Source organism: Canis lupus, chromosome 29 (genome assembly GCF_048164855.1).
Source record: "Canis lupus baileyi chromosome 29, mCanLup2.hap1, whole genome shotgun sequence".
NCBI lineage: Eukaryota > Metazoa > Chordata > Mammalia > Carnivora > Canidae > Canis > Canis lupus.
In genome coordinates this window covers 18,535,883-18,555,599 of record NC_132866.1, presented here as the reverse complement: position 1 = coordinate 18,555,599, position 19,717 = coordinate 18,535,883, and the positions used below count along the sequence as shown (strand labels likewise).

General features: G+C 41.2%; 2 long non-coding RNA genes across 3 annotated transcripts in view; both read left to right on the top strand.

Annotated features, from left to right (window-relative positions):
• Positions 1–19,717, top strand: part of LOC140620866 (uncharacterized) — a 94,859-nt gene that overhangs the window by 40,773 nt on the left and 34,369 nt on the right. The window lies entirely within an intron of this gene.
• Positions 1–19,717, top strand: part of LOC140620865 (uncharacterized) — a 35,860-nt gene that overhangs the window by 6,838 nt on the left and 9,305 nt on the right. Inside the window, exon 2 of one of the 2 annotated variants that reach the window (XR_012020595.1) lies at positions 8,801–9,414. The exons of the other annotated variant lie outside the window; for it this stretch is intronic. This is a non-coding gene — a long non-coding RNA (uncharacterized lncRNA). Of the gene's footprint in view, positions 1–8,800; positions 9,415–19,717 lie in introns of those variants that run through there. 2 annotated transcript variants of the gene reach the window in all.

The window sequence follows — 19,717 nt, the reverse complement described above, 5'->3', positions numbered from 1 at the left end:
GCTTATTGCCTCCTGTTTCTGGTTTGTTATATAAAGAAGAAAAGTACCTCCCTTCTCTGTCACTTCTGTTCTCCATACTTAAAACCATTATTTCCCGCTGATCCTAGTAAATGCTAAGGAAATAGTAGTTGTGAATTAAGCTTCTTTCTTTGTTGAAAAGGAAGGTGTTTTGTTAAATACAATCTAAAAGGTTCTCCTCAGGTCAGCGAGCAAGCTCAAAAAAAGCGATGATATTATTGCAGGATGATTAGAAGAATAAAAAGCCCTTTGTATGTGAGGACTGTGTCATTTACTTTCTCTGGAACCATGTAATGCTGAACCCTTATGCATTAATGAAATAAAAGACAGTAAATCAGGGATCATCCTGGTGCTGAAGAAAGGTCTTTGTAGAAGATTAGGTCATCCTAGGGGTGAATCTCAGCAGCACCACTGATTTGCCATTTGACTTGGAAAAACCAATTGCCTCCTCTGAATCCCCATTTTCTCATGTCTAGAATCAAAGGTTGGGTAGGAAGGATGATCCTCTAGGTCTCTTAGTCTCTGTGTCTATGGTATTCAGTCGTGTTTGGGGACTAGGATGTCTTCCAGCCCACCTCCATAGTTGGGGACAGGCCACAACAGCAGTAGGTATCTCTCACTGGGCATCCCTGCTGGAGGGCAAAAATACCTTTCCACCTTTCTGGATAGTGTACATTTTAAAGTTTGCAAATATCTTTCCTCATTTATTCTAATTGCAGACAAGTAGGTTATTCTATACAAAGAAGATAAAGTTCACTCATTTCAAAACATCTTCCTCAAAGATAACAATGTATAGGAGTTTCCTTAAATATTTCAGAATCCCATTTCTGCTGCCAACTAACCCTTCTTTCAAAGAGCCCTAGTGGGCAAAGTTGAGTCAATACTATTTCAATCAGAGCAAGATCTATCGTTGGGTTCAGCTGTAGAAGAAAAAGATGTTGAGAAGTAACCTTTAGTTTTCCCTGTGGTTTTAGCTCTTAAGGAGAAGGAAGGTATTCCTGGTACCTTGAGAACATCTTTGTCACAGCTGAGAATCATCTCCCTGACCAGTGAAATTAGTAGGAAAGTATGCAAATGTCTCTCGAACACATCTAACTGTTTAAAGTGCCTTTGGATCAGACTTGGAGCCAAACTCTGAAAAAGAATGCAATATATTAAAATGCCTCTTCTTTCTGAGGGGGAGAATAAGTAATGATTCCCAATATACACTGTGAAGGTTGTTCTCTAAATGGTAATGAGGCATCACTGGGTAAATGTTGGCTGGAAATATTGGAAAACAAAATATTTCCATGCAGTCCAACCAAGGGCACGGATGACTTCAGGAAAGAGCGACTAATCTGAAGACAGAGGTACCAAATGCACCCAGTCAGGATAAAATGTTGGTGAAGGGGATCCCTGGGTGGCGCAGCGGTTTGGCGCCTGCCTTTGGCCCAGGGCGCGATCCTGGAGACCCGGGATCGAATCCCACGTCGGGCTCCCGGTGCATGGAGCCTGCTTCTCCCTCGGCCTGTGTCTCTGCCTCTCTCTCTCTCTCTCTCTCTCTCTCTTTCTCTCTCTGTGACTATCATAAATAAATAAAAATTGAAAAAAAATATTTAAAAAAAAAAAATGTTGGTGAAGAAATTAAAGACTTGGTTAGATCTGGTGAGCCTCAAACCAGGCAGAGGCTTGAGAATATCTTGCAACAGCCCTGAACAAGCCAACAGAGAAAGATGCTTCCAGTGAAATTTCTGCTTTATTGTTCTTGTCCCAATCTTTCACTGATATGCCATAAAGAAGAGTAACAATAGAAGAAACTAGCTTGATGTTCCTGTCAATATAGGAGCCAAACAGGAATCTGCCTTTCACACAATGAAAGTGCCCCAGGGCAGTTCTCAGCCCTTGCTCCTTGATCCAGTGCCCTTGTGCAAGACACAGCCTACACAACTATGCATGGCAGCCCTAGACCTTCACAATCCCTCAAAGGTACCATGTTTTCTCTTGATTAGGAATTTGTACCAGGCTAGAGCACTCTCTACACTTCCTTGAACCCTTTGCTGGTCTACTGCACGTTCACATCTTAGTGTCTGCTAAGACATCACTTCCTTGAACTGCAGCCTGGATTACATGCCTGTTTTAGGTGTGCACACTTTACTGCTTCTAACTGCAGTTGCAGTTGCCTGTTCTTTGGCTCTTCTTCCACTTGTTGGGAGCTCCAAGAGACCACTGAGAGTATGTTTCTCTTCAGTGCTGTCCACACGACTAGGCATGGAGTGGACATCTGCCCAATGTTTGTGCAAAATGAAGAAAAAGGTGAGGGGAAGGGAGGGAGAAAAAGAAAAAGAAGAAAGGAAGAGAGAGAGATAAAAGGAGAGAGGAAGAGAAAGTGGGAGGGGAAGAAGGACACAAAGAGAGGAAAGTCAAAAAGAAGAGAGCCAAGGAAGAGCAGAGAGGGGAGAGAGAAACTGGGCAAGTGGGGGGAAAAAACAAGCTCGGCTGCCCTGGAGATGGAGCTGGGTTTCTTGTGGGCCTTGCCTGTCTCACTGGCCCTCTGTTTCTTCCTCACTTTTTACCATCATCAGCACACTCAAAGTCTGACTCTCCAACAGAATTGGTTTGAGCAAAACCTCTTCATCTATGAAAGGTCTTGCTTTCTTGCCCAGGGTCTTGCTTCCCTCCTCTCCCAGGGCATAGTTCCATCAACAATGTCAAGGTCCATATTTGGGGAGTGGGCTCAAGCCAGCTAAGACTTCTGGTTGTGAGCCAGATGTGAGGGGTGTCTCCGCATTCAAGTTTAGTAAGATCCTCCCCATCCGTGAGGAGCTGGGAGGCTGCTGCAGGCTGTGCAGGCTGCAGAGTAAATTGTCTCCCAAGCTTATTAAAAGTACTTCCTTGGGAAAATATCCTTTTTTTTTCTGCCAGAATTGGGGCTCACAGTCTTGATCTGGGGCTTCCTGTTAGTGATATGTTCAGGAAAAGGGTTTGGGGCCTGGGATTTCCTACTGGCTGCTGAGAGAGAAATGTGCTTGATTGCTGGGGGGTTGAGAATTGCATTTAAGTTTTCATTGAATTTGTGATTTTTCACTTAGAACATCATTACCTGGGGAGCTTATTTAAAATGAGCAGTCTAAAGTCCCCACCGTAAAGATTTTGATTTAGTGAGATTGGAGAGGGTCCTGAGACTTTGCCTACTTAACAGTCATCATCAGTACAGTTGAAAACTGTTGCGGACTTGGGTCCCACTATGAGCAGAATAGAAGCTAGTGGAATCTCCATGTATATTGAAACTATATACTGACCATTTTTCATTTGGTGGCTAGCTCTTGGTGGGTTTGGAATTCCTTGTTTGAGCCTTAGCTTCCTCTTCTCCAAGCAGGATTCCCTCTTGCTGGGGGCACATTACTGGGAATCAGGTCGCAGCACATTCTCATTTCCTTCTCAGAGAACTCCATGAGGGGATGCCTGCTGCTGCCTCCCAGGCGGACACAGATGCTGGGGAGGGAAGTAACAGCTCTGCACCAAGCTGGCTTCATCCAGGGAAGCTACAACTTAGGCAGTGAGTTAGTCACTTTGTTGGAGAAAGGGGTTGGGAGGTAAGATGCCAAAGATCCCTTTGGAGGTTTGTAATGTGCACTGAGCAGGGGAGGGAATGGCAAGGAACAGTGAGAAGAGAGGGAAGCGAAGCAGGAGCAGGAGTCCCTGCAGCCCAGTCTTCTCTCAGCTTCTAATTAGCTGTGGGACATGGTACCAGCTTCTGTTTCCAGGGCTTCCATTTGCTCCTGTGAAACAGAGAACCCACCATTGGTGAATTCTCAGAATGGAGTTATTTTTTTTCCCCTACACTTGTCTTTGAAGCAGTGCTTTGTTTTGTTGTTTGTTTTCCCGTATTGCACATTCTCTTCTCCTCCAGCTTTGTTTCCCTTTTTCCCAGAGACTGCTTTTGAACTAAGTTCTTCTAAAAAATAGCTTTTAAAAGTTGTGTTTTTCCACAGTCTATTCTTCTATTCTTCAGTTAGTTATTTATTCCTTTATCTCTTTATAAAAACCGAGTGATTTGATCACACTATAAGGACTTGAACCTAGGATAAAGTGAGTAGAACATTCCCCTGAGGCACTGCCTGCATGGTGTGGGACATTCTTCCAATACTTCTACCAAATCTGTTCCTGCTGCCCCAGCCTGTTCTTTACCTCTCCCCTTGCTCTTCTTCCTTCTCTGCTTCTGATGGCACCAAGGCTCTCCAGCTTCATTTAAATCTTAGCTCAAACATTCACTCTTTAGAAAGTCTTTCCTTGCCTCCACATCTTACACGACTCTCTCATTGTTCTAGAATCCCCCACCCCACCTTCAGTTTTCTTCACCGCACTTTAATCAGTGATTCTCAAAATTCGCTACAAATTAGAATCACTTGGAGAGAGCTGATCAAGCACATGGATTCCCAAGTTCTAACCCCTGGTTTAACTGGGCTATGGTGGAGGATCTGGTATTTTTTTTTAAAGAAGCCCTCCAGGTAATTCTTATGTGGAACCGGGATTGAAAACTTTTGCCTAAGCATTGTTATATATTTGCTGGTTTGTTTGTTTGTTTGTTTGTTTGTTTGTTTGTTTTAGAGAGTGAAAGTGAGAGAGATCACAGAGGTAGAGGGAAAGGGAGAAGCAGACTCATGGCCGAGCAGAGAGCCAGATGTAGGGCTCGATCCTAGGATCCTGAGATCATGACCCAAGCCAAAGGCAGACACTTAACTGACTGAGCCACCTAGGTGCCCCTATATTTGCTGTTTGTCTCAACTACTGAGAAATATTGCAAAAAAAAAAAAAAAAAAAAAAAAAAAGGAGGGGGGCAACAAATTTCTTCCCCAAACATATACATGCAATTTGCAATGTATCTTTGGAGCATCTCCCATAAAGGGGTGGAATACCCCTTACACTGGAATGGTCTTGTGACTGGCGTTGACCAAGAGAGTGTTGTAGACATGACACTGTAGCGCCTCTGCAGCTAGCCTCACTGGAGGAAGAAAGGCTATGTAGAGCAGACATAAGCTGTCCCAGTAGAGGTCCCTTAGACCAAACAGCTGATAGCTAGCACCACATGCCTGCTGCAAATCAGGCCATCTCTGACCATACTGCCATAGTCGAGGTACCCCAGGTGAGACCAAAAAACAGCCCAGCTGAGCCCAGCCCAAGTTGCTAACCTACAGAATTTAGAGCAAATAGTTATTGCTCTTAGCCAATAAATTTTGGTACTACTTGTTATGGAGCACAGCTAATACAGGACATAAGCTTCATGAGGGCAGAGATGATGGGTTTTTGTTGTTTGCTTATTTTCATTGCTCTATCCTCATTACCTAGATCAATGCCTATCAAGGCACATAGTACATGCTCAAGAGGTATTTTCTATATAGATCAATGATATTTGATAGACCTTTATAAAGAGCTGTTTTGTAGTATGCTAAAAGTCCAATTGGCAGCAGAGAGACTCCCCTACCTACTTAGAGTCCAATAAGGAGCCAGAATACAACTTGTTTCATCCCCCAAGATATCCCTTAAACTGCAACAGTGAAGCTCTCCTCTTTCAGCGGGTTGTTTTGTAAATGGATTATTTAGCATAAATATTTGCTGATTCAGGAAATCTGTTTTTTTTTTTTTTTTTAATTCCTAAATCCTCAGCTCAAACACTCCTTAGTTCAGAAATAATATAGACATTGACCGCTTTCTCCAGTCCTCTCCTGGGAAAAGCATCAGGATAACCCAGGGTGTGAGGACCCCATGCTAAGCAGGAAGTCAGGTTGGTGGTAGAGCTGGAGGCAGTGAGGATAAGACATTTGTGAATAATAAGCTATATTCAGAAGTAAGAAGCTATATTCAGAAGCCAAAAAGCTGTCATTACACGTCCCAATGGGAAGAGGAACTAAGAGAGGATATCATCTTATTTGACATCACCAAGGCACTAAGCAAGGATTAGTACCACCTAGGCACTAAGCAAGGATTATGTCATTGAAATCCCAACGAGGTTGTATGAGAGATACTGTCATGAAAAAATAGTTTGTAGCTGAGAAAACAAGCACAAGGAGATAAAATAATTCACCTAAAATGCACTGTTAGATGAGTCCAAATCTCAGCTTTGTCCCCAGATCCCACCACACTCTTGACCTTTACCCTATATTTCCTCCTTGTGATTGGGAAAATAACAAAGGATTCGAGGTCAGACATGAATTATATTCTTGGAAAGACTCTGAAAAACTGAATGACTTTGAGCAAATCATTCAACTGCTCTGAAGCTGAGTGTTCTCAGGTACAAAATGGGCTTAGCAATCTCTCCCAATAGGGCATGGGAAGAATAAATGAGAATGTGTATTTTGGTGGCTGGCACATGGGAGGTACTCCACAAAGGTGTGCTCTCTTCGTCCTATGACTCAGCCTTCTCTCAAGGGAACATCTTTTTCACTCTCCTCTGCGGTGCTTAGGGGGAACCCCAAGGCTTGCCCTTGTTCTGCTTTGAGATTTAAAAAAATATATTTATTTATTTGAGAGAGAGAGAGAAAGAGAGAGAAAGCTCACAAGCAGGGAGGGGGAGGAACAGAGGGAGAAGAAGAAGACTCTCCGCTGAGCAGGGAGCCCAATGTGAGATCAGAATCTGAACTGAAGGCAGATGCTTAACTCTCGGCACCACCCAGGTGCCCCTGCTTTGAGATTTTTGATCCAAGAGTTCATGTAGCTCTTGCAGTTGGCAGTGTGCTTTTTTAAGGCAGGAAACCAAGTTTGGCCTTTTGTTAATTTTTGCCCTTTTATTCCATAGCACGTGGGTTTAGTGCTGGTACCCGGTGAGAGCTTGGTAATGATTACTGATGCCTGTTAATTAAGAAAATTAAATAAGAGTTTTGAATATAGAGAAATGTACAGACAACCCGATTCTGGTATCTCCTAAGGGCACTTTCCATCTATGCTGAGCTCTGTACCAGCCCTCAACCTAAGCGTTTGGGGCTTGTGATCAACAGGAAGGACCACTGTCACCAAGTTGGATTCTTGTGATACATGTTAGTCTTTACAGTCAATTTGATGAGTTTCACTGAGTTTCTACAATCAACAGCTTTATCAGCAGGGATACTGCATAATTTTAACAGTGAGTCACAATTATTTGGTTTACTGCAGTAGACACTTTATAGATACTGACTTTTTAAATGTATACCCCAAACCTAAGATGTAGGCAGTATTGTTATAGTTGAGGAAACCAAAGTACAGAGAGGGTAAGGAACTGACCCAAAGTCACATAACTAGGAAGGAGTAGAGCTTGGTTTGAAATATGTCTCTCCTATAGTACTTTTTTTCTATGGGCTCTGCTGATATTAGGCTCTTGTAAGTCTCCCTTTTATCATTCTTCTATAACTTCCCAGTCCTCTCCCTTCCAGATGGATGACACATTCAATCCTTGAGGTGAAAGTGGGAGCTTGTAAAGCTGGGAGATGTCCATTCTTCTTAGGATGGCTTTGCCTGTCTTTGCTGAGAACCACTGGGTCAGCTCCTAAATACCTTATAGTAAATATTTATGCCTTTATTTGCTTATTTTATTTCTTTCCTTCCTAGAATGTAAGCTCCAGAAAATATTTATTTTGTTCAATGCTATATCCCATTGTGTAGAACAGTTCCTGCCATACAGAAGGTGCCTTGTAAATATTTCTTAAATGAATCCATTGTTGGTTGATTTCATAGTTTAATTGCCAGAAGAGCCATCTTGTTTTCAAGCTATTTGGAAGCACTTTGCTGCTCCCTGCTCTCTCCCTGCAAATGCACATCATCACTATGTTTTATCCTCATGAGATGGTGCTTCACTGGTGAGATCACATATGTCAAATCATTAAGCACTTTAGATATGTAACCATCAAAAAACTGGGTCCTTAAATGCCTCAGTCTCTGTAGAGCTGTAATCTGAGAACCGAGTCCAAAACAGAATATTTTAATAGGAAGCTCAACTTTTACTTGCATCCCTTGAAAAGCGTTAAATCTGAACCAATTCATAATCGATAGCAATGTTTCTGAAAAGCAGCTCTTTTCTCCTTTTCTATTTACTGTTGCTCTGGTGTCCCTGGAGTATTTCTCAATTCCCAGACCATTTGGCTTTTCTCTGTCTTCCTCCCTCACCACCTCCAGGCCTCTGTCAGGTGGACTGAGCCTCCTTGCCTCAGTCTTCTGATTGTCCCATCAGCTTCTCCAGCACACTATCATTTACGAGCTGTGAAACCTTGAGCAGGTAGTAAAGACTGTTTATGCCTCAGCTTCTTTGTATTCAAAGTGGAAATTTAATCCTGTGAGGATTAATGAGTTCACACTCATCAAATGCTTAGAACAGTGCCTGCTATACAGTAAGCACTTGATCTGAGCTGCTGTTATTATTAGTAGTCGTAATGATATCATCTAACTCCTGATTGTACGCTAAGTATCTGAGAATCAACAGACTAAAATGGAAACTCAGCAAAAGGAAGGTGTAAGTCTTAGCAAGGTCAAATATCTCCCTTTTTGTTTCATATATGTATGGGGAAGTGGTGTACAGGGAGAGGTGGGGAACAGTGGAAGCTTCATTATGAAATCCTGCACCTGTCAAGGTATTGTAAGCATTTAGATATTAGAAAAATTCTCTTTGTTCCGCAGGTCATGGTACATATTTTCAGTTTTATCTATTCTTTAATATTATTCCCCCCCTTTTTTTTTTGGACCATTTGTCTTCATATATTTTAAATCTTCATCTAACACTCTCTTGAGACTCTCTGTACTGTCTGACCTTCTCTTTTGATTTTCTTCTTTAATTTCATAGCTTTCCTGCTGATCACAGTGTTAAGTCTCCCAGCGACTTCTGAAGGTCTCTTCTTGGCAATTCTCATGCTACGTGATACCAAAAACATCCTGTAAGCCTCTGTGGCACCGGAGAGAGGCAGGATGAGGCCAAGCCAGTCTGTTCCATGTTCCAGCAATGACAGTGCACAGGGCAAACCATGTGGAGATAATTGCCAGAATTGGGGCAACTACCAATGCCCAGTGCCAGCCAACTACATCTGTGAAGCCCACCAGAGAAATGGTGTGATTGCTATGTGCACGAGGGAGGCAAGACTAGGGGACCCAATTTGGTCTGAGCCCAGGGTGGAGACTAGATGAATCCTAATTTAGAAAGTACTATAATTGAGTCTGTCTCGGCTCTGTTTCCAATATATAAAATGGAAGCAATTTAATGGAATTTAGCATTTCAGATTTAAAAGATATAGCCAGAAAAGGGGGCTAGGATTTTTGCGTTATGAACCTTGAATATCCTATTTCTCTAATTACGGGATTTCTTTTTCCAATCATATTTTTCTTGTAACTCAAATTCAGTCTGCTTTAGAAAGAATCATGATTTAAGAAAATCCAAAGTTATAAATAAGATAAAATCAGAAAGTGTTGATTTGCTTCTTCATTTTATTCTAACTTTTTAAAGCTGCAAACTCTCCTGGGTGCCTTGCAGATCTGTTTCAGAGCATTAAGTCCCTGTTCAAGTCTTACAGGAATTAGGATGGTGTGAAGAAAAGAATAGGGAAACTGAAATCTGAGGTAGTAGGAGCCACTGCCAGTAGAAGCTCAAGGTGAAATGAAGATGAAAATGTGCCTGAATATTAAGCTAATGTGAAAGAGAAACCCATTGAGCCCTGGGGGAGAATTTAACACATATCATTGTTAATCTTGCAAGGAGAGGCACTGCCTTGAAGCTTGTGCTGCTAATCTGATGAACTTTCAAAGAAGCTTACATTTTCTTGAGGTCTGGGAGCAAGTGGAGGAGATGAAGGTAGAGAGAGAGATCTTGGAGAAGTGACCCAAGGATGCCCAACGAGTTCTGTTTCCAGAGTCCTCAGCATGAAAAGTGATACCATCCTCTTCTTTCTTGACATGTTCCTGGTTATTTCCTGATCCTTTTGATGCGTTACTATACCCAAGAGGTAGTAGAGTGAGGTGGTTAAGAACTTAGGTTCTGTAGCCTGCCAACATGGATTTGAGTCTTATATACATGGATTATAGTTTGTATCACCTTGGTCAAGCCATCAAAAATCTCTGATCAGTAAGATGGAGATACTAAATGCCTCACACTGCCCTTCTGAAAATTCAACAGTTCATATAAAGCACTTAGCATACAGCCTGGTACCAACTGGGTAAGTGCTGTCATTATTTAACAATAATAATGTTGATTATCAATATTAATTTCCCCTGGAAAGCACAAGGGGCTTTCCCCCTGACAAGCAGAAGTTTTGATGGCTAGGTCTGAATTGGGACTTGGTTTGCAATCCCTTTGACCTCAGGTGGTGTGTATGCATCAAATGGAAACCTGAGCTGCAAAACCTTAGCTTCTCAGCCTGACCTGCCTTTTACAGGAAGAGGATCTCTGTTGAGATAATGGTGCCTTCAATGCCATCACTGAATGAGAAGCAGGTGACTCACTACTGATCATCTTCTGCTCACTCACTTCCACTGCAGAGGAACTGTGCTTCCTACAAATAGTCAGTTAGAAGCACAGAGCAATGGGGTCTAGTTGGAAAGTGAATTCAGTGGGGTCAGAGCTGAACTTGGTGAGCCCAGATCAGCAAGAGCCAGTCTACATGCCCACCTCCCCTGAAGATTGCCTGTATATTCCCTCCTCTTGCTTATCTATGTGCTAGTCAGACAGACCAGACCACAAGTCCACTTACTAGCTCAATGAAAGCCACGAGTTCATCTGTGAAATGGAGGTAATAATGGTATTTATCTTAATGGCTTGTAGTGAAAATCAAATAAGATCTTGGCACAGTGTAAAAAATTCAGTTAATAGTAGTAATTACTGTGTTGGTCCTTTGGCCTAGAGTCCCCCTCCTCTCGCTTCTCTTCTTTTCCTCAGTGTCTGGCTGTGTCCTCCCCAGATGACATTGGTCACAGCGAACATTCTCTCTCTTCACTTCATTCCATTTGTTTAGGTCTCTCATCAGCATTTCTAGACCTTATTGCAATAGAGCTCTTGTCTATGGGTTTTATTATAGCAAACATTAATTATTAAAATTTATATTATGGAAAATATTCATTAAGTAATTAATTCATTCATTTACTCAAAAATATGTATTGAATATTGGCACCCTTCTAGATGTGATGATCTGGCAATAAAGGTAAAACCTTGCCTTCATGGAGCTTACATTCTAGGGAATGAGATAGATACACATATATAAAAATGTCTCAAGGATAGGAATACAATTTAAAGAATAAGACAGACCATTTGGTACCTACCTCTCAAGTGAAGACACGGAACATTTCCCCTACAAGGACCTTGTGTGTCCCTTCTCAGACACATCCTTCTCCACTCCCTGGAGCAAAGGAACTAAGCATCCTAGCTGGCAGATTGTGTCCTTGATTTTCCTTATAGTTTTGCCACCTACATAATGAATGCTAAATACTAGTCTTTTTGTTTTTTTTAAATGTCATGCAAATTTCAATGTCATAGAAATATATGTATTACCTACACTTTTCTGTGCCTTACTTCTTCCATTCTATATTATGTTTTGGGGTTTATCTTCATTGACACTTAGAATTAGAGCTCACTCAGGTGTCACTGCTGAATAGTATTACTTTCCCACACTTTATGTGTACATTCTACTATTGATATATATTTGGATTATTTCACTTGAAATAATTATCATGCTTCACTTACTATTCTTAAAACTGGCCCCTGGCTCCCATTGCAAGAGTTCCTGTAAAAGGTAAATTTCTTGATCATTTGATAAATTAATAAATTTCTAGAGGATTGGGCCTCTTCTCTTGGGTGCTTATTGTTGCCTCTCACAGAGTAGTTGATCAAAACTGGTTTAAGGGACAAATTGGAAAGAAACTGGTTAATGTTGAATTTGATGAGTTTCTGGTTGAATTTGTCCTTTCTTTATAGGAAGAAGTAAAACACAAGATAAATCATCCATAGATTTTATTTCCTGAATAAGAAGGAAGCTTTCAAAGAAGGGGATTTAAAGAGGCAGGTCTTCAAAATAGGTGGAAGAAACATGAGTCAGTGTGGTATTATGAAAGAACTTCAGATTGCAAACTTCTTAAAGGCCAGAACCATATGTTCTCATAAGTGACAGCAATAATGAGGGAAGATGATGTTCATCTTAAGTGTGAGTTGGGAATTGAAGGGAATATGCATAGCGTGCCTAGTCCCATGTCACCCATCATATAGTATGTGCCGGGCCATCTTGTTTCATCCTTGGCTTTCCAGGTCTGCCACTGAGTTGCTCTATGACCTTGAATGGATTACTTCTCCCTGGATCTCAGTTTATTTGTGAAATCCCACCCACGAAAGCAATTCAAGTAGCCAGGTGCCAAAGTTTAAAGAGGAAATGAAGTTCCCAAGTATCTCAAAGTCACTATCATTGGTAGGAAGTTGTACGATTCAGCAAACCAACAAAAGGAAAACATGTATTTCTTGCTGACATGTCAGTATAGGCTCAGACCAAATCAGGAGCAGGTTTACCTACTGCATCAACTGCTTCCTTACTGTTGGGCTATTCAAAAAGTTCTTCATATTTCTCTGGTCAAGAACAGCAAGGCCAAGTATCCCTTTCCATCCTGGTGCCCAGATGGAGAGCTTCAGAGTCCCTCATGCCCTCGGTACCAAACTGGGGTTTCTGGCACCAGCAGTGGTAGCAGACTGCAGCTTCAGGCAGCTCAGAGGCAAGTTAAGCCATCCGTGCAGCCAGGCAATAAGGAGGGGATTACAGGGATTGATGGAGTGTGCAGAGAAGGCCTCTGGCAGAACAAAGTGGAATCTAGAGGACTCGCCAGGCCATGCAGAGCATTTCACATTCGTGATCCAGGTCAAACAGCAGGGCTGCCAAGATTTGCTGTTGCTATGGCTGTGCCAGCACAAAGGAAATAAACCTGGCTGGCTGGCTGGCTGCCTGCACCCACTAGGGTCTCCCATCTTGAGGTACAGGGTTGATGAACTCTGAAGTTCCTGTTGCCCTTGCAGAGAGGCCAGCAAATAATTTCCTCCCTGAAATAGGCTTTCCTCAGGGGAATTGTGTCCCTGGTATCTCATGCTGTAAAAAACCTGCAGGTTGGCTCAAAGGGACTTCTCTCACTTTGGAGCTCAGATGATGGGTCAGAAAAGTCCTTCTTGGACTCTGAGTATCTTAGGAGCTTCACAGATGGAATATCTTGGCTTCACAGATGCTCTTAAGGCCTTTGTCATGTTTGGAATAAGCAACAGAACAGGTTGGCTTTCAAAGGGCAGCCAAGGCCTGGTGGAGAGACTCTCCAGATGGTGGCAGGGCAGCCAACAGCAATCCCAGCAGGGAACTCTGGTGGCTTAAGCAGCTTGAATGTGCCAGATCACAGAGCCCCAAGAACCCCAACCTTCTGTTGCCTCTGTTCTCTGGAAAGTATAGATGGGTTCTCCCTTTAGGATGAAGGAGCTTCTTTTCCAGAGCCTTCTAAGGCTACTATAGAATGGGGCAATACTTCCTTCAGCAGATGGGCCAACAACATTTATAGAAGGTTAACAGGAAAAACCATCTTCAATGAAAGAGGAAGTGCTCCTGTTCAGCTTTAAGACCTCCCTGGCTTTTGGGTTTGCTCTAGGAGGTCTCTCCTTTACTTCCAGGTCTCGGCTCAGCAGGATTTGATTCCTTCAGTCCAGAATCAACCTTCCTTAACCTCTCTCACACTATGGCCATCAGAAAGGACCTCAACACTCAAACTCTCAGGTCTTGTCCCTCCAGGAAATGCCCCCCCCCACCATGTTGCCCTGAGGCCTGTTCTATAGGAGCAGTTAATGCACATTTGGTATCCTTAGCCGTCTACGTTCAACTCTGGGGTCAAGGGAATATGGGGGTAGGTGGACCATAATTTGGGGGGTTAGAGAGTGGTGAGAATTCTGGTTCTGCTGCTTTATGAGTCTTATGAAAAAGACTCATAAACTCCAAGATTGTTATAAAGATTCACTGAGATTTTCTAGAAAGAAGGGAAGAGAGAGAAGAGCCAGAGAACAAGCTAAGCACAATACCTAAGTGCCTAGTTGGTAGGGTTTAATAAGAGGGAACCATTATTATTCTGATAGAAAATGCTCATATGCACACAAGCAAAATTTTCAAAGGTTTTAAATAAATTCAGGAGAACTCTAGATTGAGAATCCTGATCATAGATTATCAGATCCAATGGCTTTTTAAAAAAAAATTTATTAGGAAATGGTGGTAAGCCCTAAGAGAAATGACTTTCCTGCAGGTACTTAGTTACTTAGGAGCAAAGCCAGATCTGGGAACTGGGACTCTGACTCCAGTGCTCTTCCCCTGGACATTTGCCTTAGAAAGAGCCAAACAGGCCTCACAGTATCACCTACCATCTGCTAAATGACAGAGGTTGGCAAGAGATTCTCCTTACACTGCAGGGAACAGAAAATTACTCAATTCATTTCCTTGTAGTAGGTGAAAATCTCATTCAGGAGAAAAATGAGAGTGTGTGGATAATCAATCTGATGCCACCCTGTTGTACCTAACAACCCTCACAGAGGACAGCCTAAGTGTAATAAGCTTTCAGTACCTTTGGGATCCATCTGTGCTGGACATCTGTTTGCCCCTCCAGATTTGCTCTCTACTGTCTTCACCTTATTCAGTGCCTCTGGAGGCCCAGCATGGACCACATCAACAGGCACCCTTGCTCTTTGGCTTATGGCTCAGTGCAGCCAATCAGGAGCTTCAGTAGTAAATCAGGGAGGAAGGGAAATGAAGATAGTGAATTACTTCCCTTCTTATCTTTCTGTTGGGTCATCTCCATCCAGCTATGTCATTCAACAGGTCACTGTGAGGAACACCAGTTCATCTAGAACTGGTCACCAGTTCACTAATTTCCTTCAGGATTCATATAACTCTTCCTCCCCTTGTCTCATTGGGCTTAGGGGTGGTAACTCTCTTCCTTATTAACCTTAGGGAATTGTACCATCCTTTGTGGTTTTCCTATGCCCTGTCCACATCTTTGTAAATAATCTCTTTGTAGGGGCACCTTGGTGGCTCAGTGGTTGAGCATCTGCCTTTGGCTCAGATCGTGATCCTGGGGTCCTGGGATTGAGTCCCGCATCAGGCTCCCTTCTGGGAGCCTGCTTCTCCCTCTGCCTATGTCTCTGCCTCTCTCTGTGTCTCTCATGAACAAATAAATACAATCTTTAAAAATCTCTTTGTAAATGAACTATCCTTGAATTATCTTGAGTGCACCATCTACTTTATTTTGGGACTCTAACTGATATAGTAGTCTCACATTGTCCCAAGTCAAAATCTAGCTACAGTTCCTCCTAGTGTTGGCTAGGGAGAAAATTCCATTTCAAATAACACTTAACCTTCAGAATATGCCTCCATTCTTGCTATATCCCTCTAATGTAGCCTCTTTTAAGGAGCCCAGCTAGAATTTTGCGATTATAACAATGGGGTCTGATTCATTTTCCATGTCATAGGAGATGTGCACAGGAAGGTGTCGGAAGTGACAGGTAAAGGTGAATAGAGGGGAAAACTTGGTCATCCAGCCAACCACAGTCTCTTTTATCTTATGAATTTCATGGAGCTTCTTTTGGTTTTCTGACACAAGCTCAGATTCACAAAAACAACCTGGAAAGCCATTAAATACAGTGGCTTTATAACTATACCCTAAGCTTAAACTCTATCTCAATAATTAGGAAAACTGAGTCTTTGAGATATGGAGATATAGACTCCCATTAAAGTTGGTAGAAAAACTTGATGTTGAGTCAAGAAACTAACCCAGAATACACAATTCATGATCTTTTTGTTCTTACTCTACATTTCCTGATTTGGTCTTCCATAAAATCTAGGTGGTGAGCTGAGGCCAAGAAATATGTTTTTAAAATATTAAGTAATGATTTTTTTGTATTTACAAATGTTTATTTGGTACCTACTATGTGTCAGACACAGTCTGGACCCTGGAGATACAATGGTTGCTAAGAAAGATATGATCACTGTAGTCAAAGAACATATAGTCTAACCCAGGGCAAACTATGGCTGCAAGCTGTCTGTTGTGTTAATAAAGTTTTACTGGAACACAGATATGCTGATTTATTTATGTAGTGTCTACTGCTTTCCAGCTATAAGGCAAAGTTGAGTAGTTGCAACACAGATTGTATACCTTACCAATTACTGCTCTATTACTGCCTAGCCTTTTTTCAAAGAGTTCTCTGATTCCTGGCCTAGCCATATACCTTCCTAGTACGTTCCACAGATGTAGACACAATTATTTTTTCTCAACAAATACTTTGTGGTTAGATCAAGAGACTCTTCAGAGCTGAAAGCACTGCCATTGTCTTGATAGTAGGAAATAATCCTTAGCGGATTATTTTTAATCTTTGCATCTTTAAGAATTTGCTGAAATTTCTAGAAATGTTAACATATGAACATTTTTTTGCTTTTTTTTTTTTTTGTGGATCAGTGTGAATTCAATACACCTGTGCAACTGTGCAAGAAGTTTCAAAGGAGAAACTATTCTGATGCACAGGGGTAGGGGGAATGGATTGAATAGAACCTTGATTGCTCCCATTCCAGAATGTGTCATCTGGTTTTCTGCTGCTCTTAGCCTTCTTCTAAATGTACTTATGCTGTGAATTTCTTTCCAACTTTTTGTTCATAAATACTTGAAGAAAAGAAATGAACTCAGAAATTCCTTTTAACCATTTCCCTTTCACTGGTATTTCACAGCACAAATTTGTAGCTGTGGGATTCTCTGGGATTGAAGAACAGTTGGGATGAAGAGAGTAAGAGCCATGTAATGGTCTGGGAGTGTCCATCCTCTGTGAAACATCTGAATAACACTCAGAATAACATTTAAATAGGTACAAACTGCTTTCTCTGAGTCCTTGTAAGTTTAAGATGTTTATTTTGTTCTGGGAATTTATATGGAGTATTATTGAAATTTGAAAAGAAAAGAAATGGGCAGCCCAGGTGGCTCAGCTACCTTCAGCCCAGGGCATGATCCTGGAGACCCAGGATCGAGTCCCACGTCGGGCTCACTGCATGGAGCCTTCTTCTCCCTCTACCTATGACTCTGTCTCTGTCTCTCTCTCTCCATGTCTCTCATGAATAAGTAAATAAAAAATCTTTAAAAAAAGAGAAAAGAAATGTAACTGATTCTCTAAATGAATAGGTTGGTTTTGTTTTAATTAAAATTAGAATGCTAATAAAAGAAGCTGGGACACTCTCTAAAGATAAGGAAAGAAAGGATAATGTTGTAGTTTATTCTAGGAAAGAGAAGGAAAAAAAAAAAGGGAGGATAGGTCTAGGCACACCTGTTAGAATTCCTACTGTGATTTACTCAGTGCCTAAAACTGGCTGATATGTAGTCTTCTGGACCATGAATTCAAAATATTATAAATGAAAATTACCCCAATCCAAGGTATGACCTCTGATCATCTCAGTTTATTATCTAGCATGATCAATTCAATCCAAAAGGAATTTACAAAGGTCTTCCTGTGTTATAGGCATTGTGAGCACCCTAAGAAAATATAGCAGTGATGCAGGTAACAATGCCTTCCTCAGAGTTTACAATCTAGGTAAGAAGGATAAGAAATATGGCTACACACAAATAAAACACAGCACTATAATTTAAATGCCACACATAGCTTAACCAGGTATAAAACCTAGTGAGAGGCAGAGTTAATGAGAATGAAATAATGCAGAATTGTTTTTGATATTGGAGTTAGGCCCTGGGATAATAAAAAGAGAGGAGGATATTCCAGCAGATATAACAGTATGAGTAGAAGTAAAGATTTCATTGAACACTGACATGTACTTGCATTATAGAAAACCAGCTCTTGGTAAGAGGTAGAAAAGGTCACCCAGGATTTTAAATGCAGTGTGAAAATGGAAATTACTAATCCTGAGAAGTGGATTGGCACCCTTGAAGTTTCTCTCTAAGCTTGAGATGGTACCTATGTATATGAAAGATTGGGGAGATGAGAAATTTAAGATAGGGAGGCCACTTAGATGAGGATTGAGGTACTCCAGGTGAGGGCAAATGTGATTATAGTAATGAACAGTCTATGGACAGGCCCTAGGCAGACTTGGAACCATTCAGAATATGAATGAGAAGGAGATATGGATACGTGTCTGATTATGTGAAAGTGATTTACAGCAAGGGCTTCAATATGGGGAGACATGTGGCAGTGTGTGTCCCAATCCAGATTGCAGCTAATGAAGATAAATTAGTTAAAAAATAAACACATTTAAAACCTGCTATACTGACCTATGTCTATTAGGCCTTTTAGGACCTAATTCAAGAATGCTCCTCCTCCAAGAATTTCCTAGCTACAGAAATAGATCTTGCTTATAGTTCTTTTTTTTTTCTTTAAGATTTATTTATTTATTTTTAGAGAGAGAGAGAGATACAGAGAGAGCAAACAGAGGGAAGGACAGAGGGACTCCCTGCTGAGCAAGGAACCAGATGTAGGGCTTGATCCCACAACCCATGAGATCCCGACCTGAGCCAAAACCAAGAGTTGGACCCTCAAACGACTGAGCCTTGCAGGTGCCCCTTGCTTACAGTTCTTATGCAATCAGAATACAAGCAATTGTGGGGAAAATCATAGAAAAAAGGCAGTGTCTTTTATACCTTTGTTACCCACTAAATATTCTAGTATAGTGCCAGGCATACAGTAAGTGATACTAAACCGGTGCAGAATGAATCACCCTGATAGACAACTCCTGCAAATACAGGTCACATACACATCAAAGTAGCTGCTTAGAATGGGGAGATGTGAAAAGGAGAAGTTCTCCAGGGTCAAGGAGATAACCATCAGGACCATGTGGATAGAGCACAGGAGAGTTCTTGAAAAATTTAAGTCATTACCCATTACAGGGTAAAGGGATTCTTAAGGGCTTGGGAATGGTGCTTGGAGGGGCTCATGCATAGAGCTGAAGTGGTTACAGAATTGAAACATAGAAAGAAATGAAACAAATGAAGTCCATTCCAGTGATTTTAATCAAAAGGGAAAAATTTTTATTTACCTGTGGGTTAATGAGAAAACAATTTGAGATATTAGGGGGTGGTAAGATATGTTAACTAGAGCTCTCTTCACAAAATGCTTTTGGAGGCTCCTTAAAAGGAGGTGACTAAAGGTTAGGAAATTGTAAAATTAATTATTTCCCAGTATTTTCTGTGAGACTACAGCCTGCATAGACACACACACACACACACACACACACACACACACACACACACACGTTTGCCTTTACTTGTGGGATACAAACTATATGAAATCTTATGTACCTCAAACGTACATATCACTTAATGTTGAAATATTAGAACCATTCATACTAAAATTGGGAATTAGAAAAGTATGGCTACTATGATCACTACTATTCAACATTTTAATGAAGATATTAGACAATGCAATAAGACATGGATAATAAGTAATAGCCACTAGACAGAAAGAGCTACTGCTGATAGTACTTGGGATTTATCCAAAAATCTAAGTAGTTTGTCAGGTAACCTTTGAATTTTCTATTAGAACTCAAGAAAATTCAGCAAGTTTGATGGATTCTCTCTCTCTCTTATCATCTGTGTACACCAATGCTAGTTATAAAGTACAATTTTCTAATATGAACATAAAGAGAAGTATAAAGCTTACTGAGACACAGAAATGAAGACTTAATAAAATAGAAGTATGCCATATTTGTGTTTAGAAAGACTCAATAAATTCTTCAAA